Genomic DNA, 20315 nt, shown 5'->3' on the forward strand with positions numbered 1-20315 from the left:
CTGGTTCATAAGAATGAAAGAAAGGGATATTTGTGACTCTGACCATATCTTTATAATAAATATTGGAGAGTAACAGGAGCAAAGCTGTAAAGTGAAGTTCTTGGTGTTGAGGATCCAAAATCCACAGTACCTGTTGGGGATTTCATTTCAGAGCTAGTATAACCCAGTCAGGCCTGTTGGATTTAGAGGGAGTTGAAGCACAATAAATTAATTTCTTTCATGTATCCTCCGGTTTGCTTTACTCTGAAAGGAATATATATGTGTGTATGATATTAACCACAGAGATGGAACAGGAAAATTCAAGATTCATGACAAAAATTCAAATTTGAACTAGAAATTATGTCTCTCTTCCACATTAGTTGAGTGTGTTCCTCAAATTTGTGATATAAACATTTCAGAGTTTTTAAATTTGGATTAGTTTTAGTTTAAATACTCTTTTGTATTTACAGTCTATAAAGATGGACTCCTGCAGTTCCCAGTTTCCTTTTATCCAAAAGGAATCACATACCAATAGACATCAAGTCAGAGATGCTTGCAAAATAAGATTAAAAAATGCAGCCCAACTGCAACACCCATGGAGTACCATCTCTTATATGCATAACTATGAATGAGAACCAAATATAATTCCTGTCTTTAAATAAATTTCAAGTCTATATTTAATAAATAAAACTAGGTGTGTTAAATTAATGACTTAAGTCTTGCACATATGGTTCATTGGCATTTGTTTCCTACAAATCTTGCTGTATTTTCTAAAATATCACATTTTAAATATTGGCTAATAGTCTTATCCTGATTGTAAAATAGTAACAATTACAATATCCTTAATATAATTACTTTATTAGATAAAATGAAGGCAGAACTGGGTATGTTGGTTTAAAGCTGAGAGGAATGTTGGAAAAATTAGAATGTTTTTAAGGGTGTCTGCTCTCAGCATAATCTTTATTTCAGTAGATTTCTCTTTTCATTGTGTGAGAAATTTTTATGGGTTTCATACTCTGTGGTGAAAGCATCAGGGCTGAAAACCAGAACTGACTTTTGTAATCTCTATAAATTTTCCATTCTGTAATAATGTCATGCATGATTTAGCAATTTATAAATTCCAATTTGCATCACAAACTATAATTTTTATATCAATATAGAAGTAGGATTTCAGTAATTGTGCAGAATTATTATATGCTTCCACTAACACAACTGCAAAACATATATTTATATATATAAATTTCTTTTAATTAACCTCTAAATTTATTTTACTATTTTAATCTTGTTTCCATCAGGAAACAATAATTTCTTAATTATTTTTAATTCCTAAAGAAGAAAATAGGTTTCTCTTAAGCATATCAAATATATATCAAATCAAATGCACTTCATATCAAATGTGTTTTTCACCTTGTAAATTGATTACATGGATCTATTTTCAGCTTTCATTTCAAGTGTCTCTCATCCAAGAAAAAATATGTCAATTTTTTTCAGGTGATTAGCCTGGACTTACTTGCTTTTCTCTTCAGCTCTGAGTTAATATGTGGGACGTGAACATAAATGTTCTCTATATGTTTTCCAGACATTAACTGGAAATTCTGTTCTTCCCAAATAAATTTTCATATCAACCTTGCCTGAGGACTTTGATCAGTAGTACTAAAGATGGATTTCTAAATTGAGCATCATTATAATGATGAAAGGCTCTTTTATCTGATTTCTATTATACACTCAGCCTTTATTCAGTTTCTACTATTCATTAATAAACTTAGATTGATTCAAAGTATTTCTCATTTAAGAAGCTAAACCCAAAAAATTTTAATCCAGGATACAATGCTTTCTAACATAAAGTATCCATGTTGAAAAGACAGATAACACTATAATTTGAACTATTTTCTTTTCACTATCAATAGAAAGATGGTTGATAATTTTTGATGTGCAGTTTAAAATTTTGATTTTATATTAAACATGAACATTCTAGATATAAACCTTAAGGGAATATTAAAATAGAATATGTTCTGATTTACATTTCCCTAAAATCTGATTTAAGATGGCTTTTTTTATCATCCTTTCTCATTATTCTTATCACTTTCTAAAACTGAAATTCTCTCTCAGAAGTCTCAAGGCCTTCACTGTAGGCATTTTCCCCTTCATTAAAATATTCCAGAATTTTTAGAGTCATCTTCTTAGATTACAACTGGCGGAAATAAGTCCAGATTATTTTAAGAAAATGCTTATCTGAGGCTTTTTTAAAAATTTTTTTAAACTTGCTGATATAGCTCTGGTAAATGTTTGACTGCTAGTTACTGTATTTGTCTAGAGAAAAAAATAAAGAATGTGTAGATGAAAGAACCCATTGACACTAATAAAATTTTTATTTTACTTTCTTAATTTTTTTGGGCCCTTCTTTACAGTAATATTGCTTCTCTCAACTGGTGCTGCTGTTATTTAAAGACAAAAATATCTATTTCTAGGAGGTATTGTAGAACACATTTTATGAAAAACTTGGTTTGGTTTTGAAAGATGTAGCTTTCTAGTGGAGATTTCACTCTTGGTTGGAATATGGCATTGGAAAAATCTTGCCATGCCATGTGTGTAACATCTCAGAATTTGTCTGCAGTCTTTTGACTTGGTAGTCTCCTAACAAGTACTAGGGCTAAAATGCGATTATAAACTTGCATGAACTTTTAGACTGCACTGCAGTGATAAAATACTGGAAGGAGAGAGCTGAGAAGAACATTAATGATTCAACTTGTTTTTTTCTGACAAATATTTTAAGAGTCCTCTCTTAATCATTTCTGAAAGTGCCTACTGGAATTACTCAGAAGGACTAGCTGTGAAATTCTAACTCACTTGTATATCGGTCATGCTACTTAAACATGGCAAGGTTTTCTTCTCTTTGATTAGCTAATTTGATGCCTCAATCAGCGGTTTTCCTCTGAAAGAAAATGGAAAATGTGAATGGAGATTAAAAAAACATTCAGAAAGGAAAAAGAGGTCATTCACCACAAAAAATAACCCTACTGATTAGGTGGCACTAAAGTATTTGAAAGTAAACAAGTCAGAATGTTTAGAATATTTTATAATAAATGCTTTTTTTAAAAAGGAGCAAATGCCATAGAAAACAGAATCTCACCTAATTATGAACAATCTTAATTCTTCACCCCTTATTAGTCCCTCTGTATGTGACCCTGCTGATCATGCTAATGTGTGTATCAGTCCTACTCTGTGACAGTGCCTGGAACTTCACCAATCAGCATGATACTGTCAGTCAACCTGATAGTGTTATTTAATATATTAAAAGCATATCTTGACCATTGCTCATTAAAAATTTTGTATCATTAGCAACCATCCTATCTCTCTTTTGACTGTAATTTAAAATCTGATGATGATGAGAGATGATAGATTTACAACTTTGTGTTGCAGTTTCTTGATCTTGTACTGAATAACCAAAATAAAACCTTTTAAATTCTGGTGTTTATATGCTGATCACAAAACTTACACATTGTTACTTTCACTTCTCATCAAGATAGCAAGACAAATAATTTTCTCTGAGTAAGAATTTTATACAATGAATATGAAATAGTTTATTTTTTCCATAAGCGAATTAGATCAGTCTACCTTATATGCAATCACTTTTTTAAAATTCAGGCTCAGATTGCATCTTCAGGGTTAAGTCTTATCCAAATGTTCTTTACATTTGGCAATTAGATATCTTCTCTGGAATGGATAAAAAAGATGAGAAATGGCTGTACGTGGCCCTGAAGAAATACAAATAAAAACACTCTTATGGTCTCAGTTCAGAGTGACCATTATGAGATACTACAGTTTAGTCATTCAAATTTTGATTGCTTCAGACAGGTGTATTTTGTGTTGAAAAAAGACTATTTTCTTCCTAACAAGGTAGGATATTATTGCTGGCACAAAAAGATTCTGTTTCCATCTATGTCAGATGAAGGACAAAATGTAAAAGTATAAAGGGGTTGCATGATTTCCAACATTACCTCAAGCAAACACACTTTTCCATATGCAGCATCTTAGGCTGACATCGAAAATGCCTGTTGACAAGAGAAATTACCCTTGAGCACTGAGTAAAAAATAAATTCCCATTCCTTCTGGCAGGAGATGTTAAAAATATTGTTATGTTTTTGTATATTTGCACTTAAGTTCATTATGTAATCAAGGAAAAACCAGCCACAGGGACATTAACTTTGTCAGAGTTGCTATTGTGAGGCTGTCTTAGTGTTTTTTCAGAACATTTTTTTATTATAAGAAAAATTCATCTGCACTTTTCCTGTCATTAGAGGACTGTGCATATTTTATTTTTTTTAGGGTGAATTGATTTCATGTAATAAAAAGAAAATATCAGAGACATGCAGTCATTCTAGTCTTCCTTTCAAATACACACTGTATTTGACATTGTACTTAGACATTAGTCTTTCTTAGTTTTATGTTTATAGTCAGTCTTTTTTTCACTAAGCTATGGATAGTAAATACAGATGAAATGATAAAGCAATTGTATTTTTGCAGTCTTGGAATCATACCCATCCATTCAGTTAATGAATAGTTTTATTTCCTTAACTGACTAGCATTTTATTATCTTCTGCAACATTAGCAAAACATAATATTGTAATGTTGTCCTTTTCTTATGAAATGTTTTCTCAGTTTTAAGTACTGCATTGCATCAGCCTTTAAACTATTCCCAGGCATTTTTCATGATGAGCTGGAAGACTTCACCTCTAGAGGATATATAATTCTAGGCTTCTAGCGAATGTAAAGTACTTTTCCAATATACCAATATACTTCCTGAATACTTTTGGGTTTCTCATACATTGTGTGGGAAATGGGAAATCAGGCCCAAAACTGATTGACTGAATAATTTCAAGCAGCAAAGCAGCTTATTTTTTCTTCCACAACACAGGTTCAGTAATAACCTTGCTCTAATTTTATTAAAATACTTAAAGGAGCTTAATGTTCTTTTTGCATGGCATAACTCTATCCTCAGAATTTGCACACGAGCCTTGGAAAAATTTCTACTGCCAGCAGGCTGACGTAATGCACAGTTGCCAACTCCTATATATTTTCCATCATAGAGGGAAAAGTAAATAACAAAGAAGCTCCAAGATACTATTTGTGTGATGAAACTTTTATTGTTGTTTTAGCTGTGTTTTGAAATAACTTTAAAAGATTGTTGGAATATACTTTATTTTTTATCTCAAAAGTTTTGAGGAGAGAGAATTTTCCCAATCTTGTACTGCTATTATTTAAAAACATGGGGAAATTTTTATTGTAGTAATATTGATACAAAATGCAGTTTTGCATCAGTGATACTATTTAATTTCCCAATAAAGTCTGCTGTTTTCCTTTCCCCAAATCCTTTTTTGTCTTTAATTGAGATTATGAAGTCAAGTAGGCTTTCAAGAGAGTGCTTAGTTTGAAATACATATTTCAATAAAGGGACTACCAGCCCATAATTAGTAAGCAATACATATATTAAACCATCTACCTGATGAAATCATGCCTTGCTGTTTTGGGTTTGTGTTGCAAAGTTATGGTAGTGGGGAGGGTCTACAGGTGGCTTCTGTGAGAACTTCCAGAAACTTCCTCCATGTCCAGCAGGGACAATGCCAAGTGACTCCAAGATCCAAGTGAATCCAAGCCACTGACCAAGGCCAAACCCATCAGTAACAGTGGTAATATTTCTGGGATGATGCATTTAAGAAGGGGAAAGACTGCTGTGCAACAGTAAAAGCCTCTGGAGAATATGGGGGAGTGAGAACGTGTGGGAGAAACAACTCTGCAGAGCCACCAAGGTCAGTGAAGGAGGAGGGGCAGGAGGGCTCCAGGAGCCAGAGCAGAGATTCCCCTGCAGCCCTGGGGCAGCCCATGGTGAGGCATCTGTGCCTCTGCAGCCCGTGGAGATCAACAGAGGAGCAAAGATCCACCCACAGCCTCTGGAGGTTCTCTGGAGTAGGCAGATGTTTGATGGAGTCTATAACCCCATGGGAAGCCTGCTCTGGAACAGGATCCAGGTAGAATCTGTGGCTCTGTGGAGAGAAGACCCCGTGCTAGTCCTGGCAGGACTTGTGACCCCCATAGAAGGTGCCCATTCTGATTTGTGAATTACATCCCATGGACAGGACTTACATGGGAGGAGTTCATGGAGGACTGTCTTCTGTAGGAGGAACCCCATACTGGAGCAGGGCAATAACTGGACATTGTCTGCCCTTTAAGTGTCCCTTCAGAATCAGTTTCCAGAACCTAAGCAGTGACATCAAGACATAATAATATAAATACGTAAACAAGTATGCACATATCAAGGAGGACTCTTCAGCCTTCTGGACTGGAATCACTTGTGAATACAGAAGCATTTGAGCATGTACAAAACACAGGCTCTTTATATTGTATCTCTTTACTACACACTAATGAGTTAAATTGCTCCTTCTAGCACCCCACGCAATATGCAATTATCATTCATTGAAGAGCTGTAAAATGAAAACTGTGTCCTGAAGGGGACAGGTGGGTTTCTTGGTCAGAAGATTTCATATATTTATTAAGACTCTGTGGAAAAATTATTGCAAATGAAGCAAGAAAAACATCTGAAAGAATCTGAATGTGGAACAATTGGAAGTCCTGGGGTTTGATTTCAACTAATGCATGAATCTGGCTTCTGATTGTCATTAGAAAAATTAAAATTAATTATGTTTTTAATTTTTTTTTGTCACAAAACTGGTTCTAGGGCTTTTTTTTCTTCATAAATCATCTGAAATTCTTCTAACCCTGTAAAGTACCTAAACAAAAGAAGAGAGATGGAAAGATGATCTGTTTTGTTAAGATTAATTTGTTTTTATGGCTTTCAGGATCTTTTGAGCAATATGCAGTCAATCCATGCATCCAGTCATGGATTCATATTTTCAAGGTAAATTAACAGTAAATCTTAAGAGTGCTTGGCAGAACGAGTCAAGATCCCCAATATGCAGGGAAAATATAGAATTCATCTTCCTCTAAAGGGATGTTTGAGGAAAATTGCATTTGCAGTAGCTGGATTTTCAGACAATAAAGACAAAAGGGACAGCTAGCATTGTTTGATCTTACACAATGCTGTCAGTGCATTTCAGTCCATAATTTCTATTTTGACCTGTGCCTTTAAAAAGGCCTTCAGATGTGATCAAAATGCTGATTTCATCATTAGCACTTGGAGACTTGTCAAGTGCTTTATTAGCAAAAACTTTACAAAAAATGAAAAAAGTGAGCTAAGCCTAGGTCCAATAAAATGTCACTCCTAGAAGGTAAGTAGTGCAATAAATAAGTTTTGGAGATTTTGTTTCTACATAGTGTAGCTCAGCTTCTTAAGTAGTTCAGTTGACTCAGAATGTTGAGCTGAGCAGTGCAAAACCATTCTGTGGAAAATGTGAACAGGCTTATATCCTAAGATCCATCCTTCTCTAAAGTTTCGATGCTTAAAGGATTTCAGAAAATACTTTCATCCATTCAAGATCCTGACCTGAATGCAACAAGTTACTGCATTTGAAAAAGTGAGCTAACATCACTGCATCCAAAGGGGGTGAAAAAATGGAACTCTGAGGCAGGAAATAGAATATTTTAAAATCTTCCTTTATCTTGAGGAAGTTTAAATTCTGTGCTGGTTATTATTTGGAGCCTTGGCCAGTGACATGTCCATCTTTGAACCAGTTGGCACTGGCTTGGCTGGGCATGAAAGCTTTTGGCACCTTCTCACAGAAGCCACCCCTATATTGTCCAGGCTACCAAAACCTGGCTGTATGTGCTGGGTTTGTCTTAATTGAATTATTTGTAAGGAAGAAAAAGGTCAGAGAATTCACTAAACGAAATATGCCATTCAATACAAGGATGACATTTACCTGTAAATGCACTCCCTTTCTCTAAAAAGCTGATAAGGTCTCATTTCTTTATTGTTGAATTGTTTTCAGGATGTTGATTAAAAAATGGTGCCATGATGTTTACTGTGTTTTCTCACTACCTAAACTGATACTAGGAGACCTCATTTTCTTACTGTGGGGAATTGACTATACATATGTATTTTCTCTTCAAACTTTGCCCAAGCTACAGGTCTAGAGGCTCTTGCAAATGAGGATATTCACTAACTCTTCTGCTTCAGCTGTGTGCTTGTAGAGAAAATAATTTAATGGCAATGGGCAAAATGAGTAGTTGATGTTCAGATAGGCTATTTGCCTGGACCCAACAAACCAACAAACCTGGATCCTCTTTGCCCTGTTGACTTCCTGATTTTTCATCTGGGTTTGATATGAATGTCCTGCAGGGAGACTATAACTTCAGTTGTCTCCACTTCTCCTGACTTCATTGTATTTCCTAGACTTTCCCGTGGCAGTAGGGGGAGAGAGAGAATGCCTCCCTCTGTGACATGGAGATTTCCCAAGCATGTGGGATATACCAGCTTGAGCCACAGTTTCTAAAGTATCCTCCAGGAGGTAAACTTGATGGACATTGAGGAATGAAAAAGGCTTATTGATGCATTTGGGGACACTTTCAACTACAGCCTGAGTGATCCAGTGACATCTACTTGCATACATATGTGTACAATCTGGGGTACTACTTCATGTCTCTCAGTAAGGCTATGTGCTTACCTTCATCATGCCATAATTCTCATTAGTGTACTTGTGGTATGGTATAAGGCTCTAGATTTAAATACTTAATATTTGAGTTTCCCCCTTGAAAGGAAAATCAGGCCATGATGTTCCCACTACACAGACATATGCTGAGATTATATAACATTGAAGTTAGGAGAAGATTCAAAGAAATAGCTGCTTAACAGGAACCCAAATAATGAAAGAACTTTCTAACTCATGAACATGCTATTTGTGCTGTACTTTCTTAGTAAATGTAGTAAATTCATAGTATTGTACAAGTGTAACACGATGCTTCATAGTTTGTATAGCAACGCAGTAGCAGTTATTTCATGCCATCTTTTTGTTATTTGAGACCACATAGGGTGCAAGACCACCTTCAAATATGAGAAATGTGCATTTTATGAAAAGAGAAAAAATAATGTTAGTAAAAAAATGCTCAGTTATTCTCAGGTTGATGCATTAAAACTGTTTGATGCATCAATTTGTGTAGAGGTTTTTGTTTAGCAGGTGAGACTTCTACAGCACTTGACACATGTGTATGACAAGGTTTTTTATGTTTTCCCCTCTTTTCCATAGGAATAATTTCAATCTCTAGATATGTACCTTAGAAAAATACTTACTTCTCTCCAATGATTTTTCTAACTGGTTTTGTTTCAAGTCCACAAAATACTGTTGCAACTCGTGACTTTGCTGTGCAAAAGTTCCTTACTTCATTGGCAGGTTTCTGCTGTAAATCACTTCCATCTGAATGGATGGTCCCCAAAGTAATTTTGCTTAGATTTGCTTAGAGGCATCTGACTAGAATGATTTTCAGTTTCCATAAAAGCAGGAATCCATTGCCACTAATGTCATTATTTGCTCTCTCTCTCTATACGTATATATCCAACACAAACACACTGATGATACAAAGGGCTCCAGGGACCATTCTGAAGATTGAAGAGTCTGAATGAAAAACAAGTTTGTGGTTTGAGGTTGGGTTTTTTGGTATACCTGTGACTATTCTTAAAGGTTAATTTGAATACTTTGGGAAACTATGTTTTATTGTCATCTCTCATTCAAAAATATAAACCCAAAGTTTAGTGCAATCCTTTAGGTGATCCTGTATAGTCTTTATATAGGTAGCATACAGTCTTTAATAAAAGCTACAAAAGATTGAAAATGAAAAGTTAGGATACATTAGGAATGCAGTAGATATCCATGCAAGCTTAACACTTTAACAGTTTGAAAGGAAAATGTTATTTAATATCTTAAAGTTTTCTGTTAAAACTTTAATTGAAGAAATTTTCCAACAGAACAGCTGATACAAAAATTTCATCCTTACCAAATTAGTTCATATTTTGCTGAGCTATCTATTTGAAGAAAGTGCATAACTTAATTTAAATAAAATATTTCAATTTTCCACTTGAAATTACTTTTGACAGCTGCAAAAAAGATCATTTTACAAGCATGTAAAAGAACATGTTTTGTTCACTAAAGATTTTTTAAAATGTGTCTCCCAGCATAAAGATCTTAATAACTTTTTTTTTTCAAAATTAGAACAATGGAACAACTTTGATACAGGAATTTCTCTGAAAAACTTTTGATCTCCTTAATTTGGTTAGGAATTCTTAATTATATTAAAGTTTTATCTAAAGCATTACAAAATATCACTTTCAGTGATAAGGAAATCTAAAAGATGCCTTCTAATATCCTACTTAATTCTTCCTTTATATAGGAATTAGAAGACATGAAATTTATTCAGATTTGCCTTGTATTCAGAGAGACGAAGAGAAGTGTATGAATCCATACAGCATAAATCTCACAACTCCAAAAATATCTTTGTGGTAGAGGCAATGATTTCAAATCCCCTCCAGCAATTCATTATAATTAACATGACTGTTGGCTTCCTTTTAATTGCAGGGTACTAGAACTTTGAGATTTCCCCTCTGTTAACAATTATTCACTTCTATAATGAAAAAAATTATCTTTGCCTCAGACAGCATAACAGAGCCACATAAATATAATGCAAGAACTGTTGAAGGGGGATGCAAAGAAATGCTGGGACCACATTGGTCAGCACAGTCCTCAGTATCATCCTGGGGTAACCACAGCTGTACAATATGGTCACTTTTTTAAAGCACTGCTTCAAGGAGAGGAACAATGAAGGGAGAAAACAAAACATTTTAAACTGGCGTGTCTTGGCTAAAGCACATAGAATGAAAACTGGTCTGAAAATAGAAATTTGGTCATAAATTCTATGGTATGGTAAAATTCACTGTGTATGAAATGCCTGTGTTTTCCTACAGTTTTCAATTATCTTGTAATAAAGTGAATCCCATTCTGTGGCATTCTAGTACAGTAAAATTAAACTAATACAAAGCACTATTACACTAGATTTGCTTTTGAGTATTATCCAAGTTTTGGTTTTTCATTTGTTTGTTTGTTTGGATTTTTAAAGTAAATTCTTAGTACAAAAATACATTTCAGGTAGTTCAGTTGTAACCAGCGGGAAATTTTATGGGTTGGGTTTTAATGGCATAAGCCCTAAAACTTTCCTGAAATAGTATAGCGTGGAATTTCTTGGACATGTAACTTCTAACAGATTTAAGGGGTTTTTTTTGACATAAATAGTAAATAAGAGTATGGTTCTTGCTATATAATCCAGTTAAGATGCTTGCAAGTGTAAACAGGCACAGAGAAATTCATAGCAGAAGCATATAGTCATGCAGGGAAGCTTAATGATTAAAAATGTCAGCATTTCCAAGGTCTTGAGTGACTGAAGCACCAGAATAAATATATTTCAGAACTAAGGATCCAAGTTTCACCAAAGTTTTGCTCCAAAGTTTAGGTTCTTTTAGTTCTGGGCATGTGGGAACTGTCTGTGGGAATGGACATCCCTAAATCTTGGTAAAATTACAGCCTGTTTCTACCATGGGATGGTTGATTTAATTGATCAGCAGGGAGACGTCTCGCCCCATCTTACATATGACCAGTGTTCAAAGCTGGGTCCGAGACAGCAGAGAGAGGATTTAAAAGTTTGTTCCTGACTGTTGTGATGTGAATGACTTATAACCATGAGTATTTTAATGATTCAGTTTCTAGTGAAGTCACCTAAATAAATAGTTGAATAAGAGATTGGATGAAGACAAGAAAAGAATTGGGAGTGAAGTGAGTGCTTGAGAGTCATTGCCAAACCAGTTTTTTCATAGAACAGCATTTTCATGTAGCAGCTTGAGTTATTCAGCACTCACAGGACTCCATAAAGTTTTTCCTTCTCACATATGAAAGAAAATGTCTGGAAATGAGGAGACTCCAGGATGTCCTAATTTCAGCCTTTTAGTACCTGAAGGGACCCCACAAGAGAGCTGGAGAGATGTTTTTTACAAGAGCATGAAGAGGTAGGACAAGAGGAAATGGCTTCAAAGTGAGAATAGGTTCAGGTTAGATATTAGAAAGAAATTCTTTACTACGAGGGTGGTGAGGCACTGGACAGGTTGTCCAGAGAGGTTGTGGGTGCCTCATCCCTGGAAGTGTTCAAGGACAGGTTGGATGGAGATCTGAGTAATCTGGTCAACAGGAAGGTGTCCCTGCTCAAGGCAGAAGGGCTGGAACTGAGTGATTTTTATGATCCTTTCCAACCCAGCCATTCTATAATTCCCGGTCTGCTATGAAAAATTGACCATACAGCTAGAATTTAGGTCTTGGACTTCTAAGTAAAGGAAACTAGCATGTGACTTAATATGCATACTTGGCAATGAATATAAAATACATTGAATCTTTCCAAATAAGAGAAATTTACATATTTTTGTGGAGTTTGATGCTTTGGACATTCTAGATGGGTTTCTTTTATTTTTTTAATATATATTTTCTTTTGTTTTTCCAAAATCTTACATTAATATTGGACAAGTTAGAAATAAACAACTTTGTAAGGAAAGGTAAGCACAATATAACAAGGCAAATTCAAGACCATGGGACAAAAACCAAAACACCCCATCAAAATAACTCCACTTCCTCCTGAGAGGAAAGCTTTGCTCTGAGGGTAGGGTTTTCTAATGTGAAGTCAAGAGGCATAATCATGAAAAGATAAGTTTTGTGTAAAGAGAGCTAGGCTAGTTTATTGATAATTTTCTGTTTTGACTGTGCCTGAAACCAAATTGCACATACCATATGCTAGCATATGCTATTTGTAAAATTGTGTGTGATACATTCTAGTAGTGAAAAGGCTTTATTACATACCAATTAGGCACACCTGGTTAAAGATACACATGCAGTAAAAGTAATAATGGGTTCACAACAAAGACTGCTGTGATCATGCAAATCAGACACCTGAAGTTCAAGGAGCTACTACTTAGAGAAAAGAGGTTGGGGGAATCAAAGAAAAATTGTTATAAAGAAACAGTAATTATATTGCATCTCTGTGATCTTTCTGAGACATGGTTTCAGGATAAGTTAGCAAAATGTCATACATGCTATGGAGTGGAATGTGCAGTTGAAAATTAATAGGAAAAAAAATATATGTACTGAATATTTGTCCTGGAAATGTATGAAAGCAGAGGGTTTAAAGAGAAATAAATGCTAAAACATCTGCTGTCTTTGTAATTTAGTAGATATTTTTGTTTTGCAGATCATTCAAATTCTTTCTGATTATTTTAGTCTTCTCTAATGTATAGCAGTAGCTGAAATGGTGAATAAATGTTTGTAAAATGTCAGCTTGTTTTCTATTTAAAAGAAGAATCCTTTTATGTTTCTTCAGCAGCTGCTACATTTAATAACTCTACCAGATGTCACATTTAAATTGTGTTTTGCATTTAAGGCTTTGAAAAGCATTGGAACAGAGAGAGCCTTTAGAATTTCAGCAGCTATACCACAGTTTCTTAGAGTTATCCAACTCTGTAATTATAGGAAAAAAGCCTTTAATGGCAAAAAAAAAGAAAAGTAAGGCTTAATAAAATATAAATACAAAACAGCATGCTAGATATGTTACAGGGTGCATTTTAATTGGATCTAATTTTTTGTACAACAGAATTCCCACTTTCTCTAGAACTTTGGTAATGGCAGCAAGGCTACATACTATTAAAAAATAGCTGGTGTAAGGGATTGGTAGTATTCAGAAGATTTTGTTATGAAAAGACATCACTTGCAAAGTCAATCCCAGCTGCCTACCATTTAAAGACCCACTGAACACAACGGAAAATGGCTCAGAACACCACTTCATCCCACAGAATTTTACTGAATAAAGTCAATGGACTTCACACTCTTTAAAAAATACCACAAAAAATGTAGAATTCTTAAATTTGATTATAAGCATTTTGTACTTTCTTTGTTGCTGTTAATTGTATACATTCACATATACAAAAAAAAAATGCACACTCAATCCTGAAATTAATTACCTTTTTTGTCATATATCAATATACAGTAATTTCACGAATACAAGCCGCACCAATTTGACTAAGATTTTGCTCCTAAACCGGAAATGCGGCTAATAATCAGGAGCGGCTAATACAACCTCAGAAGTGCCTGCCAGAGTGCTGAGCCGAGCAGCTGCAAAGTCGGCATTTTGCGATTGTTACAAATCGCTACTCTGTTGCACCGCGGGTGGAGCCTGGCTCCCTGTAGGCAGCACGGGGGGTGGGGAGAGAGGCGGGAGAGCTCCCTTTCCTCCTCTGCCACAGCCCAGGGGAGAGACGGGGGGGGGGCCCGGCGCCGCCATTGCTGCGGCCCGGGGAGGGGGGTGGAAGCCCGCGCCGCCATTGCTGCGGCCCGGGGGGGGGGGGGAAGCGTGCGCCGCCATTGCTGCGGCCCGGGGAGGGGGGGGGGAAGCCCGCGCCGCCATTGCTGCGGCCCGGGGAGGGGGGTGGAAGCCGGCGCTGCCATTGCTGCGGCCCGGGGAGGGGGGGGGGAAGCGCGCGCCGCCATTGCTGCGGCTCGGGGAGCCGACGGGGTGCTTTGTCCCCGCCCGCCGCCGCCGCGGCAGGAGCGGGGAAACTCCGTCCCTGCCCGCCGCCGGCGCCACGGGCGCGGGAAAGCTCCGTCCCCGCCCGCCGCCGCTGCCGTAGGAGCGGGGGAAGCTCCGTCCCTGCCTGCCACCGCGGGGCAGCGCCGACCCGGGGTGACCGAGCCCAGTGGCAGCGGCGGCCGGCCCCGAGCGGCAGCACCGGGCTGGGCCACCTGGCCCCGTCAGCGGCCCCTAGCGGGCCGAGCCTGCACAGCCTTAGCTCAGCCAGTAAACCCTGCCCTGCCGCGGTTCTGTTACTAATTGCACACGGGTCCTCGCTGCGAACGACAAAGCGGCTTATATTCGGGTGCGGCTTATCTATGGACAAAAACCAAAATGTTTGCCAACACCCAGTGATGTGGCTTATATTCAGTGCGGCTTGTATTCGTGAATTTACTGTACTCTTGGAATATTTTGTGATTGTTTGAGGGTTTCTTTTGTGGTGGTAAGTTTTTTGGTGTGATGTTTTTTTGTGGGGTTCTTTGTTGTTGGTTTTCTTTACCATTCACTTGGTTTCTGAGGCACCACTTGTCAACATCAGGTATTGAAACCTCATCAGGGTTACAATAGGCTTGCACTGTTTCTGTTAGCATTTTAAACAGTTTTAAGAAGCAATTTCATCTCCTGTTGTCAAGCCATAAGCTCAAAGCAGCAAGTTCTGATCTGCTGGGGAGTGATTGAATCCTAAAATATCTCTCATGTCATCATGCATATGTGACTCTGTGTTAGTTTTCTCATTGTAATAATAGGGCAAGCAACACCATGAGATAAAAAGATAACTTTCTCATTTTCTAATTTTAAATCAGTAAAGGAAATAATTTACTTGCTATTAAAATACTTCTGATTAAAGTATTTTTGGTAGCACAGACTACTCCTTGTTGGGAGAAAATGAAAGCTAAATCCAAGATTATAACAAAAATTTGGTATCAAGCTGGAAGTATTTGTTAGCTATTATGCTTTCAGTACAATTTTAGTTTTTTTTTGCATGTGTCCCTGCAAGGACAGGAAAGACTTTAAGAGGGAGTAAAGAAAAATTATGAATTCAAATATACTTATTTTGACCTCTGATTTTTTATTTCTTCTATTCTTTGTTTATGCATTCAATTTTTCTTCAAAGTGGTGGTATTTCATGGTTAGTGATGGGAACACTTCTTCAAGTGTGAAAGAAGGGCAGCACAGTGCTAGAAGTGGAATGTTTACTCTTTATTGCATTTGGCTCCCAAGCTGAAGATAATCTTTGTACGAGATCTCATTGTGATAGGAAGATGAGGTTCATTTCTCGCAGCCTGGCTGTTTGTTATCTCCTGTCACACTCTACTGGCTGAGTGAACCAGATGAGCCAATTGAAAGCTTTATGTATGTATTAATATACATAAAATATATGAATATGAATATATACATTTTACATGTGTGTGTGTGTTAGATTTCAACTGGACAAGTAACCTCATCTCATCTACACTTGTGATGTCACAGTCCCCAGTGCTCAATTGAAGGAGAGTGGCCTGTCCTTCAGGTTCTCTTGTGTGCTGGCCAGCAGCAAGACTGTACTACAGGACGAAAGAAGATGACTCTGGGAAGAGAAGTGAGAAAAATGTTTGTTTTGTTTCTCAGCACTATAAATGCACTCTGTGCCAGAGCAGAGATCCATGTTCTGAATAAGGTGGGTGTCCATTAGAAACTGCCAAAACTCTGAATAGATGCCTAATTCAGTCTATGAAGTTCTGAGTCCAGAATTAAAGTTTAACATTTAAAATACGTCAGATGCTACACTTGGAGCATGAATTCTGGTTACATTTTATTTGAACTTTACCACTGCCATCAGCAAAGAAAGGATATTGTCCTGTTATTGGCAGAAGCAAAATCTATCCATGAAACAATGTCTATTTATATGATCAGCCAGAGGGAACAAGGATGTCTCTGGTTATTTTGAAGATGAGAATCTCTTGAATTTCCCAGAGAATTTCAGACTTGAGAGACAATTGCTAGGTTGCTTTTTTTGGTTTATTTGTCTCTGGTTAAATGGATGTTTACTTTGTAGATGAACAGCTCTGGATCTGGTAATGAAAAACTACTTTTACTTTTATGAATCAGAGGATCCTAGCCTGGTTTGTATCATCCTAATTCAGAACATCAAGACAAGCCAAAATAGTTATGCTCTGAAAGTGATTAGATACAAGAACCTGGGAAAATTACTTCATGCAAACACCTGTGCTTAATATATATTAACTTAGGGGAGAGTAATGCACTCAATAAAAATAAAAGCTTTCATTTCATGTAGTATGAAATGTTTGAAGTGTGTTCATAAATTTTGAAGCATTGTAATATATTTAAATTTAGGATGACTGCTCAAAATGCTTGAGATGCAAGCCCCTCCTCCTCCAATATATTTTATTTTCTCCTCAGTAGTAATAAATATAAAATTTATTTACCATTCATGTTAATTTGAATGTCTTTCAGAGTATATGCTTTTGTACTTGTGGAAAAATATATGTATACATTTTTCTCCAGATGGAGTTTATGGTTTTTAACACTTTTCCACATGGTGACCAAAAAGAACATGTTTTAAGACTACTGCTGTTAGTTTTTCACTTATACTGTCAAGATGCTATTTTATTGTTACCTGAGAAGTTGTACATGTAATCACAAATGTGCTGGAAGATAATAAGTATAGACTGGATATGGAAACATATATTTAATCAAATCAGTTACTCTGGTGTATGTGCACCAAGCTAGTCAGGTTCTACCAGCTGCCATGGTTTTGGAATACTTTAGACAATATGAAATCTCACAAACTTTGAGATTTCAGAACATTTTTCATAATAGAGTATTGAAATATTAATTTTAATTCATATACTTCATTCTGTAATTTCAGGATTTATCTGAAAACAAATAATAAAATTAGTAGCCTATGCACTTAATTGGGTTTTTAAAATCCTAACAGATGTTGGATAAACACTTTAAATAATCCTCTACTAATGAGAAAGTAGGCAATGTATTGTATTTAGTAGCATGCAAAGAAAATACTAGTTTTAGTTTGTTTACTGCAAGTGAAAGTGCTAGCATTGTAGTCTTGAGGGTATTTTCCTTGACAAAGGAGGTAGTACATGCTTCCAACTTCAATACTAACACCAATTTCGACAGAAATTCTGCTTTGCTAAAGTTGTGATTTTTCTCTAGTTATGTTTCTGTTGGTGAAAAGATATCACTTTATATATATTTCAAAGACCTTATGAAGAATCATAAAAAACACTTTATACTTGAAGTACGAGCCAACACAGAGTGATTCCATCTGTGTTCTGCTCTGTGCATGGAAAAAGTAAAAATTATTGAAAGAAATGCCGTTGGAGGAAAAACTGGGAAACAGAATTCTTCAAAGTGTACAGCACAGAAAACATGTCTGCTAGGACCCTTATGATGTTTCTGTGTGTTCTGTTGTCTTTACAGAGTAAGTCTGTGCATCTCCAATCTCTTAATAATGGCAAAACTTTAACCTATACAGATTTTTGTCAACAATATATAGTGTTTTGTGAACATTCTGCTCATGCAGAGTGCAACTATCTGAGGGCTAAACCACACAAGGGGAATATCAACAGGTCTTATTAGCTGATTGATTAATAAATAACTGTAGATGTCTGTGTAAAAGTTAACATTGTGAGAGTTCATCAGGAAAGTCCTCATTCTGCTGTTATTTTTACTAGAGAAAACAGTGTATTCAGACTTTTCTGGGTTTTTGAAAATTATGATTTTAGTGCCCTACTTAAGCGTGTTTTGGTTTGCCTTATCCATAACAACAAAAATGAAGACACATGAACAACAATAATTGCTTATGGAGATAAATAACCAAATGTGAGTCGAAGAGGGCAAATAAATATTCATTGGGTATTCATAGCTGCACACACTAGCAATGCACTTCAGTCATGCACACATCAGCACAGCTGCAGTACTCCTAGAAACATAGACTTCATGTTATATAAGCCACACTTTCTAGAAAGAAATCGCATAATCTGCTCCCAATAACCAGTCACATGCTAATATCCTCAGGTTTTTCTTGTTTTTATATAAATTGTGAGAAGTAGTCTGTGTATCTGAGTTATGTGGTTTCTGGAACTGAAGATTGTTGCAAATCTTTCAAGAACTTCTGAGCCACCAAATAATGCAGTACTGCTTGATTGGTCCGGTGAGGTTTGCAAACCTACAAGCTGCTTAAAAGGAAGAATTGTGTCTGGGGAGCTGTCATTGTAACAGTACTTGAACCATTACACACAACTCCTCAACATATGTGTAGAATATAGGTCATAAATTTATGTGTAACCCAGAGAATGAAGGATGTGTTTTACTGGATACATTTTATATTATTTTAGTAGGTAATTAAAAAATTTTTTCTTTTTCAAACTGCAAACCACAAACTGCAACTACACAGATAATAAAACAGTACCATATTCTATATATGTACTTATTAGGGTTTAAGTGGTACAACAGACAATTTTTAGGAGCTTATACTTAACATAGTTTGGTTTCCAGTATCTATATGGGTGCTTTCCAGACATAGGAGCAAAGGATTTTTTTCTTCTCGGTGTTTTCATAATTCCATGCATTTAAGTAACTGCTTTCATAGTGTGCATGGAAAAAAAAAAAAGAAAAAAAAAAAACATGGAAAACATCATATAGATTTTATACAAATTGCTCAGGACAGCTGAATATTCTAATATTAACTTCCTAGACGCTATTGCTTATGATTACAGAAAAGTCAGAAACCTCAAAAATACTGTGGAAAGAACAAGAAAATAGCTGATTTTTTTTAAATTTTTTTTTTTTTTTTTTTTTGGGATGTCTGTTGTTTTTTTCCTCTCTTGGCTGAGAGGTGAGGTTTCTGGATAGGAATGTGCTTATACAGTGCATATAACAACACACTTCATATTCACAAAGGGAACTACTGCTACTGGTGCCAAGAAATTAGTATTGCTTTAAGACCTGGATGGTTAAATGAATTAACATATTATTATTGCATCTACAAACAGCAGAAGAGGGTTAGGAAAATATAGCATAGGTCTTAACATCCCATTTTGTGCTGATATCTTGTATCCATGAACAGAAACCTCTTGAAGGTGGCTTCTAGCAAATGTGATATATATGAGGGTCTTCCTCCTCAGCTTCCAAATGTGTACTAGGAACAATGGTGTAAACTGCCCACCTGCATTGCTGTTCACTGCAGTGATTGTGCAGTCCTGGCACTGACTTCAGTCACTTCCATTTTTGTGTAGTCTGGAAAGGAGATAATGAAATTTTCTTATACAATATTTTAGCCACTTGGGGTATTTTTCTTTTTCCCCATAGATGTTGACATAGCAAGAAAAAAAACCCAGCAAAGTCAGGAAAGTTATCAAATACAATTTTTATTCCTAAAATTGAAAAGGGGACTACAAAACTAAGAAAAAAAATTAAATACATTTTTTTGGAATTAAGTAAAACAGGTTATAGAGTCATAATTAAAGCAGAATGAAAGATATATATACAAGAAAATATAAATATCCTTAAAACTAAAAGGTATTCTTTAAAATGAAGTTATTAATAAAAATGTATTCCAAATATTATCTCAAGAGAAGCTATTCTGGAAGAATAAGGAACGTTAGTTTGTGTGTTTATCTTATGGAAGCTTTGAAGTCAATGATAGCATCTGTGATGTAAATTAAATCAAGGTAAATTCAATTAGGGATTTAGTATCCCATTTAGAAAACTACAAG

Source organism: Catharus ustulatus, chromosome 1, assembly GCF_009819885.2.
Source record: "Catharus ustulatus isolate bCatUst1 chromosome 1, bCatUst1.pri.v2, whole genome shotgun sequence".
Lineage (NCBI taxonomy): Eukaryota > Metazoa > Chordata > Aves > Passeriformes > Turdidae > Catharus > Catharus ustulatus.